Below are 20,112 nucleotides of genomic sequence, written 5' to 3'. Positions count from 1 at the left end.
AAAATACAAAACAGACGTTGAATTATATTTAAAAGTTGCAAGAGTTCACTCACTGTCTACCTTTTACTGATCTTTTGAGCCCAAGTAGCGAATGTTTTGGTATGTGTGAGAAAGGAAATCTCTACTCTTATTTAGTATGGAAAAGTTAAGCAGAAAGGCTATTAAATTTTATATAGATAGGTTTATATCTATCTATATATTAGAGAGAGAAAGATACTGATATATTTGATGTCTATGGAGAAACAGAACAAACTGGAATCAGTCCATTCTTTGAACTTTAAAATAGTAATAAAGAGCCAAATAAGAGGAAACCCTTCCTTACAGAGAAGTAAACTTCTCAAACCTATTACTTGTAAGACATGGTACAATCTGAAGAAGTTAAGACTCTCCAGTGAAAGAAAGGTTAGCTAAGTCTTCAGGGAATGCAGCTCTACTGGGATAGGACAGCCTCTGATGAGCATGTCCTACCAGAACATGTTAACTGCACATCAAATTTAAATATGAAGATGAGATAAACCATGGGTCAATAAAAAGTCATTATATCATAACATTTCTTAAAAATATCTCAATTCCTCAACACTAAAAATCCCTTTTGAAAAAGCTTCTCCACTTTCAGGGATCTGTACATTCTGTTTCCTCTCTCTGAAACGTCCTTCCCAGTCCCTGTGCCCTAAGTGCACACCCTCAGCCTTCCCTCCTCCACCTTCCTCCTCACTTGGATGCTGTCAACTCATCCTCCACATCTCCACTGACACGTTTTTGCCTGAGAAGACCTTTCCTGACCCTGCCCTTCCCCCATCCTAAATCAGGTTCTCTAGAGCTGCAGTGTCCGTTAGAGTAGGCCCTCACCTTCATGTGTCTATTCAAATTGAAATGAAACAGAACTCAAAATTAAGTTTTTCAGGTACACTAGTCACATTTCAAAGATCTAATAACTACACGTGGCTAGTATTTACTATACGGGACACAGCAGACTTAGACTAGGCTGGTTAATTTATGTGTCAACCTGACTGGACCAAGGGATGCCTGGTAAAACATTATTTCTGTCAGGGCACTACCGGAAGAGATCAGCACTTCAATCAGTGAACTGAGCAAAGCATATGGCCCTCCCTAATACTGGTGGGCATCACCCAATACACTGAGGCCCCTAATAGGAAAAAAAAATTTTTTAAGTAGAGGAATGGAATAAGTATTTCATAGGAATTACTTACTCTGCCTTCCTGCTTGAGCTGACGCATCTATCTTCTCCTGCCTTTAATCATCTGTGCCCCTGGTTCTCAAGTTTTTGGACTCAGATCAGGACATACACTATTGGCCTTTAGACTTAGACTGAATTATATACCATAGACTTTCCTAGTTCTCCGTCTTGCAGATGGCAGATTGTGGGACTTCCCTGCTTTTATAACCACATGTGCCAATTCCTATAGAAATCTCCTCTTATATATGTCTAGGTAGGTAGGTAGGTACGTAGATAGACAGACAGACAGACAGATAGATATAGAGGTATCCTAATGGCTCTGTCTCTTTGGAGGACACTGTCTAGTTCACAGACTATTTCCATCATCCCAGAGAGTTCTACTTTAGCACTGCCCTCCACGGAAAGGATGAATGAATGCCCCATCTAACACATTCGTTTAAGCATTTAGTCACTATAGATGAAGCACCCTCTATGTGCCAAAATGCTAGCTGCCGTAGACAGGGAGTGAATACGTCAATACAGTTCCCGCCCTCAGGGAGCTGACAGTCTGGTACTGAGGACTGAAGAGTAAACAAGTACGAAAAACAACATAATTTCCGACACGGGTCAATACCGTGAAGAAATAAAACAGGATGATGTGGCGCAGAGTATTGAGGGCAGGCAGGTTCCTTTGGATTGAAGAGGCAGGGAAAATTGCCCTGAAGAACGAAATTGGAGTTGAAACTTCTTGAGTATGGGAGGGCCCACCATGTGAACGTGTAGGAGGAAAATAGTCCAACAAGACCATGCAACTAGCATGAAGTCCCTAAACCAGGACCATGCTGGGGATGTTCAAGGCTCAGGAGGGGCAGCAGGACAAGGGAAGAGTGATATGGGACAAGGCCAGAGAAGCGGGTAGGGACCAGATCCCATCAACTGGATGGGGAAGATTTAGGTCAAGGAGTGACATGATCCAAAGGAATAATGGATTAATTATTAAATGCCAGAAACCTCTTGAGAAAAAAAAATATGCTCCTAAGTTTTCCCTGAGATTTAAATAAATGTGCCACATAATATTTTAATATAATTGTCTCTTAGCACAGTTTCTGTTACAGTATAGCCAAGAACATTCTTCACTCATTCTTTTATTCAGCAAATATTAACTGAACAGCTATTACATGCAAAGTACTGCGTTCGATCCTGGAAAAACTGGTGAACAAGACAGATACAACCTTGCTCTGTAAATCTTACATTTCGGTAGGGAGAGATAGGTATCAACATCGATTACTACAATCAGTGAGGGACTTAGAAAAGTGATGCATGCTTTAATGGGGAATAAAGGGAAACGGAACAGAAGAGATTTCCCTGAGCAAGAGGTTGAAGTTATGATTTAGGAGCCATTAGTTGGGTAAAAAGGAGGAAAAAAACGTATTTTGGGCCAAAGCACCTATGTGTCAAGAAGAAGTCGATGGGGGGCACCTGGGTGGCTCAGTTGGTTAAGCAACTGCCTTCGGCTCAGGTCATGATCCTGGTAGTCTCAGGATCAAGTCCTACATCAGGCCCTCTGCTCATCAGGGAGCCGGCTTCTCCCTCTGCCCCTTGCCCCTTTCATGCTCACGCTCTCTCTCTCTCAAATAAATAAAATCTTAAAAAAGAAGAAGAAGAAGAAGAAGAAGAAGAAGAAGAAGAAGTCGTCGATGGGCAAAGCAAAGTGGTGGATTCCACGCCTGAAAGAAGGTAGGTGCTGATGGAGGAAAGAGCATCACAGGAGACTGGCCCTGGTGAGCTGTGAGCACAGCAGTGGACGTCTGGGGCAGGGCATTTTCAGCCCCGGCAAGGACAGTGGTCTTCTTGCTGAAAGCAGTGGGGAGACACAGAAGGAACTGTAAGCAGGAACATACCCCGAAGTCATGGTCACACATTTGGGGGGTCATCTTGGTCATCTTGGGTCATCTTAGAGGGCAAGAAGGCAGAGGCAGGGAGAGGACTCAGATATGGTACGAGTAGCTCAGGTGAGAGATGATGGTCTGGGACGAGGAGTGGGGAGGAGGGTGGAACTAAGAATATTTAAAAGACCCACAGCCCCACGTGATAGACTGAATCACTGGACACAGGGCTAAGGCAAGAGAGAAGACACTGCCCAGTTTTCAGGCTTTTTCCAGCTTAGTGACTATTGTTGTTAGATAAACTATTTTCTAAATACTTTTTATTAAGCAAACTTTTTTTTAAAAGATTTTATTCATTTATTTGACAGAGAGAGGCAGAGGAAGAGGGAGAAGCAGGCTCCCCACTGAGCAGAGAGCCCTACGCAGGACTCGATCCCAGGACCCTGAGATCATGACCTGAACCGAAAGCAGATGCTCAATGACTGAGCCACCCAGGCACCCCTTAAGCAGACCTTTTAATGAAGTATCAATGTGCACAAAAAAGTGAGCAAACCATGAGTGTAGAGCTTGATGCATCTTCACCAACGGAAGACCCCATGTGAGCAGCATTCAGAAATCATGAGGTAGAAGAGCCGGTGACCCACTGGAGCCATCACTCTTCCCCCAGACATGGAGGGATTTTAAGGGCCATGATATGTCTTCAAAATGGCTAATTAGGCCTGCTTTCAACATTATGTAAGCAGAGTTGTGCAGTAGGTACGATTTTATACCTGACACCTCTGACTCAACATCATGTTTGTGAGAAACATCCATGTTTTTGTCTACCGCAACAGTTCACTCATTCTTATTACTATATAGTATACGGCAGGGGTCAAATTTATTTATCTACTGTCAATGGAAACTTTTACCATCTTCAGTTTGGGGCAACTGTGAATACGTGGTTAAAAACTACTCTTCTGTGGGGCGCCTGGGTGGCTCAGTGGGTTAAAGCCTCTGCTTTGGGCTCGGGTCATGGTCCTGGGGTACTGGGATCAAGCCCCGAGTCGGGCTCTCTGCTCAGCGGGGAGCCTGCTTCCTCCTCTCTCTCTGCCTGCCTCTCTGCCTACTTGTGATCTTTGCCTGTCAAATAAATACATAAAAATTAAAAAAAAAAAAAAACTACTCTTGTGCATGTATTTTGGTGAACGTAGGCATATGCTTCAATGAGGAGAGGGAGCCCTGGATTATGGTGGAATTGCTGTTTTTTTGTTTTGTTTTGTTTTTTTAGATTTTATTTATTTATTTGAGAGAGAGCGAGAGAGAGAATGAGAGGTGAGAGGTCAGAGGGAAAAACAGACTCTCCACTGAGCAGGGAGCCTGACATGGGGCTTGATCCTGGGACTCCAGGATCATGATCAGTCGCTTAACCAACTGAGCCACCCAGGAGCCCCTGATGGTGGAACCCCTCCTAATGTGCTGCAAAACTAGTGTGATATAAAGAAAAATCTATAGTTGGAAAAAATGAAGTGAAAGCAAGAGTCAAGAGACAAGCAAGTACATGCCCCACCCACCCAGGACTCTGACATCTCCCATTTCGACAAATCTCGAACTTCCATCTTGATGGCTACGTGGAGTGCAGGAATAGGAGATAAATCTTCAGGTCTGCCAAAGGTGGGAAGAACGATGAGATAGTCCTACTCAAAGTGGGGCTTGCAGATGGGTCTGTAAATTATCTGCCGCCAGTCCACGTTGAGATACATATAGAAATGAAGTGTTCAGAAATGTTTATAATAATTTTATAGTGCAGTGATGTCCAAGCGGCATTCCATTTTTCTAGTAACTAATTTTGATTGTATTTTATAAAAATATCTGGGATGCCTGGGTGGCTCAGCTGGTTAAACTGCTGCCTTCGGCTCAGGTCATGATCCCAGGATCCTGGGATAAAGTCCCACATCCGGCTCCTTGCTCAGCAGGGAACCCGCTTTTTTTCTCTCCCTCTACCTCTGCCTGCCACTCTGCCTGCTTGTGCTCACTCTCTATCTCTCTGTCAAATAAATAAATAAAATTAAAAAAATATATATCTGTTGGTGACCTACCACAGATGTTTCTAAAGCACTGTGATAGGAAACCCATGCATAAAGCTATGACTGATCCTCAAATAGCTAGACCCTCAACGAAGAGGTGAATTAGAAAAATTTTCTCATTTGTCTCAATGTGGCATGGAGTAAAGATGACAGGGGATGGTCTTACCGAAATTTGAAACCACAGTCTTGCTCTCAAGAATATGTGGCGCAAATTCATACTTCCGTCTTACTTGAAAACCCTCAAGCCAAGAATTAATTTTAGAGAGGTCCTGGGTTAAAAGCCCTCCCAGGCATCTAGAAGAAACAAATTCAAATGGTCTCTTAGAAGGAAGAAAACCTCCTTTAACTCACGCTTCAAAGAATTACAACAGATAAAGATGCACTGAATGTATGTTTGCAATCCAAAGTCACTAATACTGCGAGAAGGCAGAACCCAGTGAGTCAGCAGAAAGAGTAGATAACCAGAATCGGATCCACAAAGACTTCAGATATTAGAAGTATCAGCTGTAGAATACAAGATGTATTTATTTAATAAATGAAAAAAAATAAAATGGCTCAAAAGTATAAGAATAAGGGACTCTCAGGAATGACCAGGCATTCTCAGAGTGAAAAACCTGATACTTAAAATTTAGAACTCCAAGGACATACACATCAGCTTCTGGCAATCTGGACTATTAGACATTCTGGGAGGCCTTTTTCCTACAAAACAGTTAGATCCAGCATAAAATGTAATTTTCTTGTGTTATGGGGCTTATAAGAAATCACTAAGAGACCAAGAAATTTTAAAAAGGAACGCACCATGAGGGGAAACAGGAACCACATGCAGAGAGCATGTATGAACATAGGTTCCCAATTACAGAGAAAATTCATGTACAACAGTTGGCAATACAGATCAAAGGAGGAAAAAAATGGACTTTTCCACAAATGTGTGGAGACCATCGTTTATCTATATGGAAAATAATAAAACTGAAACTCCACTTCCCACCTAGAACCACAGCCTCAAGTATAGAGTGTTTCACGCGTATAAGCTTCTCTCAAGGCTGTGGAAGGGGCGGGGAGGGGGGGGTGGTGGTTCACATAGTCACAGGTTTTTGTAAAATTTGGAAAGATATTTTGACCACATGGTTAAGATCTCCATTCCTTTCTATTCTAACTACCTGTCCACATTTCTCCTTGTGTAGATTGTCATGGCAGGGGCTGTGAGCATCGTTTTGGATCCGGCTAAAGGGAAGTTGATTTAGAGAATTGAATTTTGTTGGGTAATTTTACCTAGTTTGCAGTCACTCTTTTTGCACTTATGTTCCTGCTAGCTGCTGTCCCAGTAAAGAATGACTTTTAGATATACTTTTTTGTTGTTGTTAAAGATTTTATTTATTGGGATGCCTGGGTGGCTCAGTGGGCTAAGCCTCTGCCGTCGGCTCAGGTCATGATCTCAGGGTCCTGGGATCAAGTTCCGCATCGGGCTCTCTACTCAGCAGGGAGACTGTTTCCTCTCTCTCTGCTTGCCTCTTTGCCTACTTGTGATCTCTCTCTCTCTCTCTCTCTCTCTCTCTGTCAAATAAATAAATAAAATATATATTTTTAAAGATTTTATTTATTTATTTGACAGACAGAGATCACAAGCAAGCAGAGAGGCAGGCAGAGAGAGGAAGGGAAGCTGCTGAGCAGAGAGCTCGATCCCAGGACACTGGGGTCATGACCTGAGCTAAAGGCAGAGACTTTAACCCACTGAGCCACCCAGGCACCCCTTTCAGATATACTTTTACTGTCTGCCACGTGGACCTAACCAGAGTCATGATACACAGGTATGGTTTAGATGTCATAGTACAGCCTGTCCTATGGCCCCTGGCACCAGAAATGTGTGACAGGTGGAAGGGTAACATGGTGTGAAATGTACAGAGCTAAAAGTCAGCATGTGGAAAATTCTCCCAATCACCAGATATCTTGAAATGTCAGAAATGCTTGAATTCATGCAGTATCTACAACTGCAGCTGTCTTTTGACAGGATCACTTGGGACGTAATTTAACTGATCCAGAATACCTAGATTTGAAGGGCACAAGTCTGTGGTATCACTACAGAGAACAAATGTATCTGCCAGTAATATCTCAAATTTCGTGATTCCCCATCTGCTGAACCACATATTTAGTGTGTCTGATGTCTTATGCTCTGGCAGTCTGATGGGTCCAAACATCGAGCACACACAACTGTCACTGGTACCACGACAGGAACCAAAGAAACAAGTGTCCCCATGACAAATCTCCTCAACATGTTCATCTATAGAACTAGATATGTAGTATTACTCTGAGTGAATTTGGTGATCCATTGTACTTATTTGGTTTTGGCATGCCTTAAATTCAGTTGATTTTAGGTTTTTCATAATGGTTGATTATGCCAAAATTTAAATGCGATAAGGAGAAGGTATTATAAGGAATATAAAAAACATAAAACTAAATAAAGAAAATGGGCTGTGTTTTGAAATGTCAAAAACTATTTTCTAGAACAATGGGAACCCAAGGTTCTGACAGTCCATGTCATGAAGACCAAAGAATTAAGATAGCCAAGAAAATATAGAGGATAAACATGATAATAAGAGAGAAAAAAACTATGGGAATTTGTATCCTGCCAAACAGGAAGTGAAGATGAAAAGGAAGATGAAAATAATAATAAAGAAAAATATAATTTATATGATCATACATGAAGGTCTGAGGCAGCTTCAATTTGGTAAATTTGATAGTTCTATTTTTAATTTTTTGAGGAACTTCCACACTGTTTTCCATTGTGGTCACACCAATTTACATTCCCATTACTAGTTCACAAGAGTTCCCTTTTCACCACATCCTCGACAACACTTGTTATTTCTTGTCTTTTTGATACTGGCCCTTCTGACAGGTGTGAGGTGACATCTCTTTGTGGTTCTGATTTGCATTTCCCTGACGGTCCATGACGTTAAGCCTCTTCATGTCCCTGTTAACCTCCTATTTGTTTTTCTTGGAAACATGTCTGTTCTGATCCTCTGCCCATTTTTAAATAGATTGGTTTTTTAAAAAAAATGTTTTTGCTATTGAGTTGTAGGAGCTATTTATATATTTTGGATTTTAACCCTTTATCAGATATCTGGTTTGCAACTATTTTCTCCCATTTGGTAGGTTGCCTTTTCATTTTACATATTTTGAAAATTAAACCCTACTCATGCCACAGACAAAATATCAATTTCTAAAATAAAGTTCCAAAGTTTTAGAAGAAAATACTGTGCTGGATTGCTTTCATTTGCTCCCTACCAGATCAATTTCCATTCTTAACTATACTCAAGACGCTGACCTAGGTGATGGCATCAACAAAATATGTGTGGCCTCTGTTTTCTGAGTGAGTTCGGTCAATAGGGAGACTGGGAAGTAGATCGAAAGGAAAAGGAAAATGAGGTACAGGATTTTACAAGGAAGCGATAAGGGCGAGGTTAGTGAGGCATTATTCTTCGACATGTGCCTCTCTCCCAATCTCTCTGGTCTTCCCTTCTGGAGCTCAGATGTGATGTAATCTATATTTTTTCACTCACTCTTCCATATCTTTTAATCTCTCTGTTATAGTTTCTGTTCATTTGTGTCTCTGTGCTGCATTTGAGAGAATTTCAAATGGATCTTCCAGATGTGTCTTCCAACACATTAATTACGTCTTCCCATTTGTGTGTCTAAGCTGCCATTAACCTGCCCATTGTGTTTTCTTTTTGTGTGTGTAATTGTAAAATTGGGTATATACTGAAGGAAGGTCTGAAATATAAGAAACAATACTGTATTGTATACTTAAAATTCTACTAAAAAGGTAGATCTTACATTAAGTGTTCTCATTATGGGAAAGTAATGATAAATAATATGAGGGCAGGAGGAAACTTTTAGAGGTGCTAAATATGTTTGTGGCATAGACTGTGGTGGTGATTTCATGGGTATATATATGCCTCCAAACTCCTTAAGCCATATATATTAAATATGTTCAAGTGATTTTTTAGAACACAATGAGCTGAATGGTAATAAGCATGAATAATAATAATAATGAATAAATGTACCTATCAGAAATTTAAAAGTTAGGTTGTGGAATCCATATAGAACATTTAATTTGAAACTGTAGAGTGTTTGGGAGGAGCACACTAACTTTAATCTTTACTAATAAGAGTTTAAACACTATGTTCAGTACATGTGTATCTGCGGGGCTTACAGTGAGAAAAGCAAACACTGAGGGGACATGAAGGGCAGATGAAATTAGCCTGGGGACCATTTGCCAAGACAACAGGGTAATGGAACATTATGGACCAAACACAAACCCTCATGCACAAATCACAAAGATGCACAAATACAAAGCAAACTGCTACTAAATGGAATTCAGCAAAATATAAAAAAGAGAATACAGGATGACAAAGTTGGGTTCACTCTAGGACTAAGAATACTTGAACATTAGAAAAGCGCTTCATTATATTAACAACTAAAGAAGAAAAATTAAAGAATCATTTCAAAAGATATAGGAAATTTGGCATCTGCTTAGGGCAAACCAAATGAAAATTGAAAGGGACTCCCTTGGGGACCTGAGTGGCTCAGTCGGTTAAGCATCTGCCTTGAACTCAGGTCATGATCCCATGGTCCTGGGATGGAGTCTGCTTCTCCCTCTCCCTTTGCCTGCTGCTCTGCCTGCTTTTGCATACTCTCTGTCTAATAAGTAAGTCTTCAAAAAAGAAAGAAAAGGATTACCTTAATATGATGAAGGTAGTTACAAAAATTTCTACAGAAACATTATTCATATTGGTGGAACATTAAAAACATTCACTCCAGATGAATGAGCCAGATGCCCTCCATCACCACTTTTCTTTAACACTATATTAAAGGTCCTGGTCAGTAAAATAAGACCAGAAAAAACTGAAGTAAAAATATAAGGATTGGTAAGGAACAAACTGAATCCTTATGTGGCAGTTAATTTTCAGCATATTGAAGATAGTATATTGTCCCTTGGCTTTCATTGTTACCATTGAGAAGTCAACTACCACCTTAACTGCTACTTATTTGAAGGTAATCTGTATTTTTTCCCGTTACTCTTTTAAGACTTTTGCTTTCTTTTTGATGTTCTTCAGTTTAACTATAACACTTTTTTTCAGCATAAAAATCTAACTTTTTTTAACTCACCTATTCTTCTTCTAAAGTTTGTGTATTTCACAAGTGATTTGACTACCTGCATGGAAAACAGGGAAAAATATAAAATGATACTACTCGGAGAAGCACAACAACACAAGAACAAAATGGGCTCTGTAGGAATAAGTTAAAATAAAATGTGAAGCTATATATGGCTAAAATTATAAAATAATGTTCCTAATTTACAGCCTCTAGGAAGTGGTAGAATCATAATTCAAACCTAGACAGAATGCTCTTAGCGTCTAACCACTACGCTATCTTGCCTTGAGCCACAGAAGGGAAAACAACAGCGTCTCATACCAGATGAAAATATTGCAGTGAAAATTAAAATAAGATATCCTTTCATACTTACTAGATTGCAAAAGTTAAAAGTCTAACAATAGCAAGTATTGGTGAGGCTATACATTACAAGAGCTCTTTTTTTTTTTTTTAAGATTTTATTTATTTATTTGACAGAGAGAGAGAGAAAGAGAGGGAACACAAGCAGGGGGAGTGAAAGAGGGAGAAGCCGGCTTCCCGCTGAGCAGGGAGCCCATTGCAGGGCTCGATTCCAAGACCCCAGGATCATGATCCGAGCGGAAGGCAGAGGCTTAACGACTGAGCCACCCACTTGCCCCACATTACAGGACTCCTTATACATTATTGCTGGAATATAAATTGTTGCTGGAATATAAATTGTTACAACCATCTGGAAAGCACTATTTCAAAATCTGGCAAAGTTGAAGCAATATAGTAATATTGCCTGTAGCTATACACCATAGAGACATGCTCACAGGGTGCAGAAGGCGATATGTACAAGAATGCTTATAGCAATATTGCTATTAATAGCAAATACAAAAATGAAAACCACCTTTAATAGAAAAATAATTAAATGATTTGGTTGTACAACTGAGCAAAGTTTCTTGTTGTTTAAACAGTTTCATTGAGGTTTAATTTAAATACCACAAATTTCATCCATTTTATTTATCATTTTATCACATATTGATTTTTAGTAAATTATTTACAGTTGCACAACATTATCACAATCCAATTGTAGAATGTTTCCATTAGCATAAAAAAAGATTCCTCGTGCCCATTTGCCGTTAACCTTACCTTCCTCTGCCCCAGCCCAAGCAGCCACTAATTTACTAGGTATCTACATGTTTCTATATTTATACTTGTCTTTTTTGGACACTTAATATAAATGACATTTTAAAGTTTGGTCTTTTGTATCTGGCTTCGTTCACTTAGTGTATCATGGTTTTGAAATTCACCCATGTTATAGCAGATATAGTTCTTTATTTTTTTGTTTATTTTATTTTATTTTATTTTATTTTATTTATTTGACAGAAAGAGACACAGCAAGAGAGGAAACACAAGCAGAGAGACGGGGAGAAGCAGGCTTCCCGCTGAGCAGAGAGGCCAATGTGGGGCTTGATCCCAGGACCCTGAGATCAGGACCCAAGCCAAAGGCAGACGCTTAATGACTGAGCCACCCAGGCACCCCAATGGTTAGTTCTTTCTTATTGTTAAAGTATTGTCTTAATGTATAGAGAGACCCAGTCACTTTTTTGGCTATTATTAATAACGTTCCTTGAACATCCCATATAAGCCTTTGTATGTATGTGTGTTTTTATTTCTTTTGGGTACATGCCTAGGTGTGGAATTGCTTGAGAGCAAAGGTTCTAACTTTGTGCCCAGGACCTCTCTAGCAGTCTGATGAGAGCTATATGAGCCTCTTCCCAAGGATAATGTTTAAAAATTTTTAATGCCTTTAAATAAAATATATAGAAATACAAAGAAACAAATTGTATTGAAAAATGTTTATTATCAGCATACTAAAAATGTCATGGGGATATATGTGTTTTTATTAACTCATTAGGGTAGCAAGGTAAACAACTATCAGCAACAAAGTAGCTCATGAGATTAATCTATATTTCAAGATCTCTCTCTGTATTCACGATAATGTGATGTGGAAATATCTATGACTTCTATTGGTGATAAAGTCACATATTACTTTGTTGGTTGTCTACTTTATAATTAAAGAAAATGCCAAATTTCAGTTAAAGTTCAGCAAAATTTCTCTTTCATAGATTTCTCCCACCCCCTGGCTGGGTTCTCAGTCTATTAAGAGCTTGAAATATAATATTATACTGCAGTGAAAATGAATGAAGGAAAGCTACTCATCTTAAACATGAATGAATTAAAAGGTTTAAGGTTTAAGTTAAAAAGCAAGTTGCAGACGAAAACATACAGTATTATACAGTATTATACTATTTATGTAAAGCTTATTTAACTCCTAAATAATACTATTTGTTGTTCAGGCATTCATACATATATGGTAAAGTATGAAACAATGGATGGTAATGGTAAACAACAAATTCAGAATGCTAATTACCTCTAGGAAGGAGGAGAGGGATTTGTCCAAGAAGACAGTAAAGGAGTTTCAACCTTACTTGTAATGATACATTTCTTAGGCTAATAGGTACACAGGCATTGGTTGTATTATTCTATATGTTATTTAAAATGTGTGTGTGTGTGTGTGAGAGAGAGAGAGTTTTAAGTAGGTTCTACGTCCAGCGTGGAGCCCAATGCAGGGCTTGAACTCATGATTCTGAGATCAAGACCTGAGCTGAGATCAAGAGTCAGACGCTTAACCAACTGAGCTTCCCAGGCACCCCTCATGTATTTATATTTTATGTTTCTAATGTATTTCCATATGTATGAAATATCTCATAAAACATTTTTAAAAGAGTGAATTAACCCTACTGAAAACAGTAAAAAACATTATAGCCTCTACTTAACTATCAATTACAATATTAAAATATTCATGCCCCAAATTGGACCAAAATACTTAAAATGGTTGTACTCAAATTTGTGAAAGTAAAATGTCTCTTCTTACCCATCATTACCAGTTGAGAATTTGTCTAATTTTTGAAACGAACTGGAAAATTTTAGAGATGTTTAATATTCATTCTCTTCCTATTTTCTTTTACTTTTCAATTATTTGAGCTCTCCGGACTTTCTCCAGACATCTTTTCCAGATAACTTTTAAATTTCATTACATGTTATTTGCAGATTGGAGTTGACAGACTCTTGGTTCTAAGCAATGGAGACCCCCCCAAGTCAAATCAGTTTAACCCAATAAACCTATTTATATTCAAGGGGCACCTGGGTGGCTCAGTCAATTAAGCAAATGACTTCAGCTCAGGTCATGATCCCAGGGTCCTGGTACCAAGTCCCACATCGGGCTCCTTGCTCGGGGGGAAGCCTACTTTGCTCCTTCTCCTTCTGCCGTATCCCCCACTTGAGCTCTCTGTCAAATAAATATATAAAATCTTTTAAAGAGAGAGAGAGATGATTGAAATGTTCAAGGGAAGTTCTAGTTTCAGGCACAGCCTTAATAATGTTGCCAGAACTCCACTCACTCCTCTCCATTTCTCTGTCTGCCCCTGCAGCGGTATCACTCTCCGGCAGGCCCTCTCAACATGGTAGCCCCTCGCAAACCCGGACATACTTTATCATTACTGGACCGAGTCTCATTGCTTTGGCTGACAGTTGTGTGCCGATCCCTGCACAGTCGCTGAATGCTGATTGGCCCCATCACAGGCATGTTTCCTAGAGCCTAGGGTGACTAGTGTAGACCCACCAAAACCACACAGACTGTGACAGAGGAGGGGGTGGGGCCCCGAAAGAAAATATATTAAAAGACACGAAAGGATATGCTAACCAGGACAAACAATAAATGTCCACTACATCATCTGAGGATTGAAACGTCCTCCCATTGTCTAGCAGTGGAGGTTCATGCCGGTGTCATGTCGTTCTTAGTAAGTGCAGGATGTCAGACACGTCGGCGTGGGTTCTTCGGCTGAATGATGCGTGCTGATCAGGACTGGCTTTCAGAACTAGCATTCATGGCAAGAGAAATTTCAACTTGGTCAAGAAAAGTCTGGACGATTGTAGAAGAGAGGCCAGGACTCCCATGTTCTGTAAAATTTAATAATATTAATGGTGTTTCCTATTTGGATCCTCCATTTGCTTACTTCCATGATAAAGTCCTACATGAATACTATATAATTCTGTAAATCTTTCCAGTAAAGTTAAATAAAAAAGAAGGATGTGTTTAATACCAATGGATTCAATGCTGTGTGCTGACATAATGGGAAAATTATTCAGGAACATTTCATTTTGGAGGAAATACTGCCCACATTGACAATGCCTCAACATACCTGGGCTTATAAAAAAACAAACATACAAACTATAATCCATACTTTCTGAGCACATGAGTTTGTTGGCAACAACAACGAAAAAGTTATCTTGGGATTCAACAGCTATTAGGGCTCAAAGAGTTTTCTGTAACAGAAAAGGACACATATGATATTTACCCATTCTTCGCACAATAGTCAAGGAAATTTCCTGAGGGATTCTCTATTTATGAACATTCTTCCTATCAAAAGAGGTAGCCAGAATTTTTTTTAAGATTAATTTATTTTTAGAGAGAGAAAAAGAGACAGTTGGGGGAGGGGCAGATGGAGAGAATTTTTCAAGCAGACTCCCCACTGATTACAGAGCCCAGTGCAGGGCTTGATCTCAGGACCTACAAGATCATGACCTGAGCCGAAATTAAGAATCAGGCACTTAATCCACCAAAACACCCAGGCGCTCCCGGTAACCAGAATTTTGCTTATAAGAGACCAAACTGAGGGAGAAGAAAAAATATGATTTACTACTGTATGTCAGGCACTCATGCTAAGTACTAGGAATATATGAGTGAAGAGAGGAGCTTATAGTTTAATGGAGGAAACCTACAGACAAGTAATTATAATAATGATCAATATTTTGATGAAATGAATAACGTGCATTGTGATACGTAGAATAAGGGTCAGCAAGAAAAAGAATGAAATGGGATGGTAAAGGTACTGGGAAGGCTTTGATGGGGAATAAATGTCTTACTGGAGACTTGGGCTAAGTCTTAAGGACAAATAGTAATTACCCCTATACAAAGGGTAGGGCGGGAATGGGAAGAGAAACTCAGGGTCAACAGAGAAATCAGCAAATATGGCGCATTTGGTGAACTAAAAACAGGCTTTAGTAAAGGAGGTACATAACTGAAGACATAGGCTCTTCCTGGTAAGCCCTGAGAAGGGTACCTACTAAAATGTAACTGTCAAGTACCCATTGAGATTCTATTCATGTAACTGCAATTAATTTTGTCTTTTTTTTTTTTTTTTAAGATTTCATCTATTTATTTGACAGAGAAAGAGAGAGAGAGCACAGGTAGAGGGAAAGGGAGAAGCAGGCTCCCTGCCGAGGAGGGAGACTGATGAGGGGCCTGATCCCAGAACTCTAGGGATTATGACCTGAGCCAAAAGCAGATGTTTAACCGACTGAGCCACTCAGGCGCCTCAGACTCATTTCTGCTGTTGTGTCACAAAAGCAGCTACAGACAATACATGAGCACAGGGACACGGCTTATGTCCTAGTAGAACGTGATTCACAGACAGGGGCCACTTCACCAAGGTTTCTAGTAAGTGAAAGAGCTGTCAGTTAAACCGAGGGCTTTGGATCCCCCAAATAGTGGTCCTTCCTAGTCTCCCTAAGCCCCACAAAAAAACCCTGAACTTTTAATATCTGCCTGGATACACTTGCCTCTCACTTTTCTCTCACACTGTCACCCACCAGACGCCATCTGAGATCTTGGTCTGTTTAGAAAATGGTGCTCAACAGAGAAGGGGAAACCCTGCGCCTCTCCTTTCAGTGCATCCTGCGCTCTGGAGAGGCGGGAGGCACAAATTCTATACAGAGAATGGCTTCTCTTGTCCCAGGGTAAGCACCTTACAAATTTCCGACTTCTTCCCCCTCCTCGGCAGCCTGCCTGGGCCTGGCACCTAAGTGCTCCCGGAACGGATTTTGGCTGCGTGCAGGTTACAGGGAACACCGCATTCTGAATCTGATTTTATTTTCCTCCCTTCATAGCCTCCCGCAAATAGAGTAAATCACAGTTAGCATGCAAGCCTAAACATAAAAGCCTATTAAACCCATTACATAGCTGAAATATAGCACTCTTCCACCGCTAGAAGTTCTGTCATGTTTAGTAAAAGTGAGGCTCTTGGACCATGAAACTCACACTGAAAGGCATAAAAATATTTAAGAAGTAGGAACTCCAAGCCTTTGGGGGAAGGGAGAAAAAGAATGAAACCGGCTACCTTTAATAATTTATTTCTCTCATTCTTTATCCTCTTTTGAATTTGAGAAAATCCTTAAGGCTTAGAAGGGACTTGTGCATGCCAAACAATTTATCTCTATGAATTCCTTTTTTGTGCACTTCACATGTCACAGACATACAATAATGCCACCATTACTTGCCAGTTGCATGAACTTTGATCTCAAATGGGTCATGGGTCGGTAGCAAACAAAGCACTAAATGTGAAATGATAAGCAACTTCCATGCCTATGATATTACGAGATTTTATTTTTCACACAGTGGGCACAATGGCGTATTTCTGTTTTTATTTTTCAGTTAATGACTATACTGTGGATACTGCTAGAAGTCGGGGACAGGTCTAACAATTTCCTTGAAAACTTCTCAGCATTACACAATCCAGTATAAGATATCTTATTTCCTAACCATTTAATGGACATTTCATCATTCATGAATATTAGAGGATGTTATAAAAGAAAGGCCATTGATACAATTTGCCTTATAATTGAAAATCTCACATTTTAAGAGTTATGACATTGGGTTTTTTGAAGTTTTTATTTCAGTTCTAGTTAGTTAACATACAGTGTAATATCAGTTTAAGGGGGGCAATATAATGATCCCACACCCATACATCACCCGGGGCCCATCACAACAGGTGCACTCCTAAATGCCCTCCCCTATTTCACCCATCCCTCCATACTCTCCAGAGTTAAAAGTCTGATTCTTGAGGGAAGCCTGGGTAGCATCTGCCTTCGGCTCAGGTCATGATCCCAGGGTCCTAGGATGGAGGCCTCCGTTGGGCTCCCTGCTCTGGGGGGAATCTGCTTCTCCCTCTGTCCTTACCTGGGCTTGTGCTCATGCTCTCTCTCAAATAAATAAATAAAATCTCCAAAGCAAAACAACAACAAAAGGAGTCTGTTTCTTGGTTTCCCTCCCTCTCTCTCTCTCTTTTAAAACTGATTGATGGTAAGACCCGGTTTCACAAAGCCGTTACTGAAGCTGTGGGTATTTATGTGCGAAGCTGTAATAATTTTAAAACCTTCAATTAGCAGAAATCTCTATCATTGATGTAAGTCATACAAGAAGTGTTAAATAGCACACATTTTATATTAAAATGTGAGGCAGGGTATTTATAGCAAGACCACTATTGTAGCTTCAATATTAAGATATGGAAATGAACTTGGACCTATGACCAAAAGTGGTCAGGTTCAGCTGGGTGTGCTGAGTAACTGAGTGTTACGAATGGTCACGACATCGTTTCAGAGTATAACCAACTATCTCTATGCAAACTCCCCATCTTTTTGCTCATCCTCTGTGGTCCTGGATTATTTTAGAAGGTTTGTGAGTTTTGTCTTATGAGAACCCACAAACCTAAGAATCCAATAATATAGCTCTGATTCAATTTAATTAAGTGTACTAACTCTGAGTTATATGCTCATTTTAAAGAAATGGCAGTTATGATTATTTCTAAAATATTATTTTAGTACTTTATGAATTATATAGATGGTAGTTTGGCCAACCTGAAGCCTTTAAAATTATCACCATCATTATTATTTTGTACTAGTAGGTTAAACGTGAACAGCCAATGTGTGCAACCATGTCCTCACAGTGATGAATTTTATAACTCTTCAAGTTAGGGTTCTCAGTTATTAGATTTTGTTAATCACTTTTCTCTTATTAAAGTCTTTTTAATAAGACTCACAAAATTATTAATGACATCGCTCCTCTTTTATAGTTAAACTCCTACTCCAATTCACCAAACTACTGCGTGCAAGATGGGTTGACAACTTCTAAAATTCTTGTGATTATTCTAGATAGGCTTTATCGGAAGCATTTTTGAAATACTGATGATCACAAAAATGTCCTCCCATTTTACACCAGTTCCTAACTTCATGTAAGGTACATACAACGTAAACCACTAGCCTCTTGCCTTTTCAGTAAAGGTAGAATTCACACCAAAGGGATTCAACCATTTATAACATTCTCTCTGTTCAGTAGGATTATTTTTACATCTTTAGGGTATTGTAGGTTAAGAAAGCTGGCACAAAAGATTACATTTTATGCTTTTATAATGCATAGCTCTCCGGAATTACACTGAAGCACTTCGAGAGTTAAAACATCCCTATGTTTGAGGTTGGCCATCGGATGTGTTATATGTAGCATAAGGATTGAGTATGAGGATTTTCTAACTCTACCTTCATGAAAATCAAGTCTAGCCACCCTGCTCTATTTTGTAGGACCCTCTCCACTGGATAAGACATGGTTCTTCAAAGAGTTATTTAAAGTGGTTGAGAAAAGATTTTCTCCCCAGTTGGGCAGTTGAGAAGCTCCACCTGAGGTGAGCTCAGAAACGCTTCCTGGTCAGAAGGCCAGGGGGCCAGAAACCCCACAGGGAGGACAACACACTTCTCTGTGTAAGGGATCAGTGCTCTCTGACCTCAGCAGAACAGCTGATTCATACCCAGGGGGACAAGGCTGAGGAGTTACCTCAAGCAAGCTACTTAGCTTGCTGATGCGAAAGCCTAACTTAAGTATGTCAACAAGCAACACTTTCTGAGTGCTCAGGAATGGGTTTCTACCACAGCCCTTCTGGCTGCCTCTGTTAATCATTGAACTCTCTTTTTCTGAATTTGAGAATGAGTCATGACTTTAACTCGTCCGGCCTCAATGGCCTGCCCTAGGATTTCCAGGTCAAAGGAAAAGGAAAAAAGAGGAAAATGACAACTGCCAACTGAAGAGAGGCCGTGACAAGGGTTTGTGTTGAAAAATAATGCCGACCTCAAGATGACCTTCAGGACAACAGCACTCCCTGCTCCTGGATAACTGAGCCTCCATGACAATACAACATCTAGAAGGAGAATGCAGCTTTCTTTTACTTAACACATTTTGAGTTTTGCTAATATTTAGTATGAATGGCTACTCTTGATGGGAAATCTGCTGTCCTGATCTATATAGAAAGCAACGGGTTCCCGGAAATTCAAAGGGAACATGTGTGACTGATTCTCCAAGAGAGAAAATCATACGTAAACATACAAAGGTTTTGAAGGCCCTGGCCTGGTGACTGCATCACCCGGTACTTACTGTTGATAAAACTGGGTATGATTTTGTTTTCTTCCTGGTTTTCATTTTATGACAGTCATTTTAGGCATCCAATTGTCAGTGTTCTTTAGAGATCCTGAAGCCAAAATGATGCCCCCCCCCCTTGACCAAATTAGATATAAACAAGGAAATCTGAACTTAGGAAAGAAGAAAATCACATTTCAAAGATTCAATAACCAGTATAATGTTCCTAATTATCCTGCCAGATGAAATTTTAAGACCTCAAATGAGAGCAGAATATGTCAAGTTAGGTCAATGTGGTTTTCTGGTCAAATATATTGTTTGACCTAATTACTAAATTTAAAAAATACATCCAAGATAAACTTTAGGAACTGAGGAAGCCCTGAGGTCACATCTACCACACAGACCCCATCTGCGGCCCCCAATTCCAATGAGCGATCCACTGCTGCTGAAATTTATTCTCTAAATTGCTTATTATCAAATGATAAACTATTAAATAGGGTCAGGGAAATAAACACAATAAGTTTTCCATACATGACTCAGCGGGCTAGCCGCTTAATTTTAGTAAGTTCCAAA

Source organism: Mustela lutreola, chromosome 4 (genome assembly GCF_030435805.1).
Source record: "Mustela lutreola isolate mMusLut2 chromosome 4, mMusLut2.pri, whole genome shotgun sequence".
NCBI lineage: Eukaryota > Metazoa > Chordata > Mammalia > Carnivora > Mustelidae > Mustela > Mustela lutreola.
Note: the sequence above shows the minus strand (reverse complement) of the source record.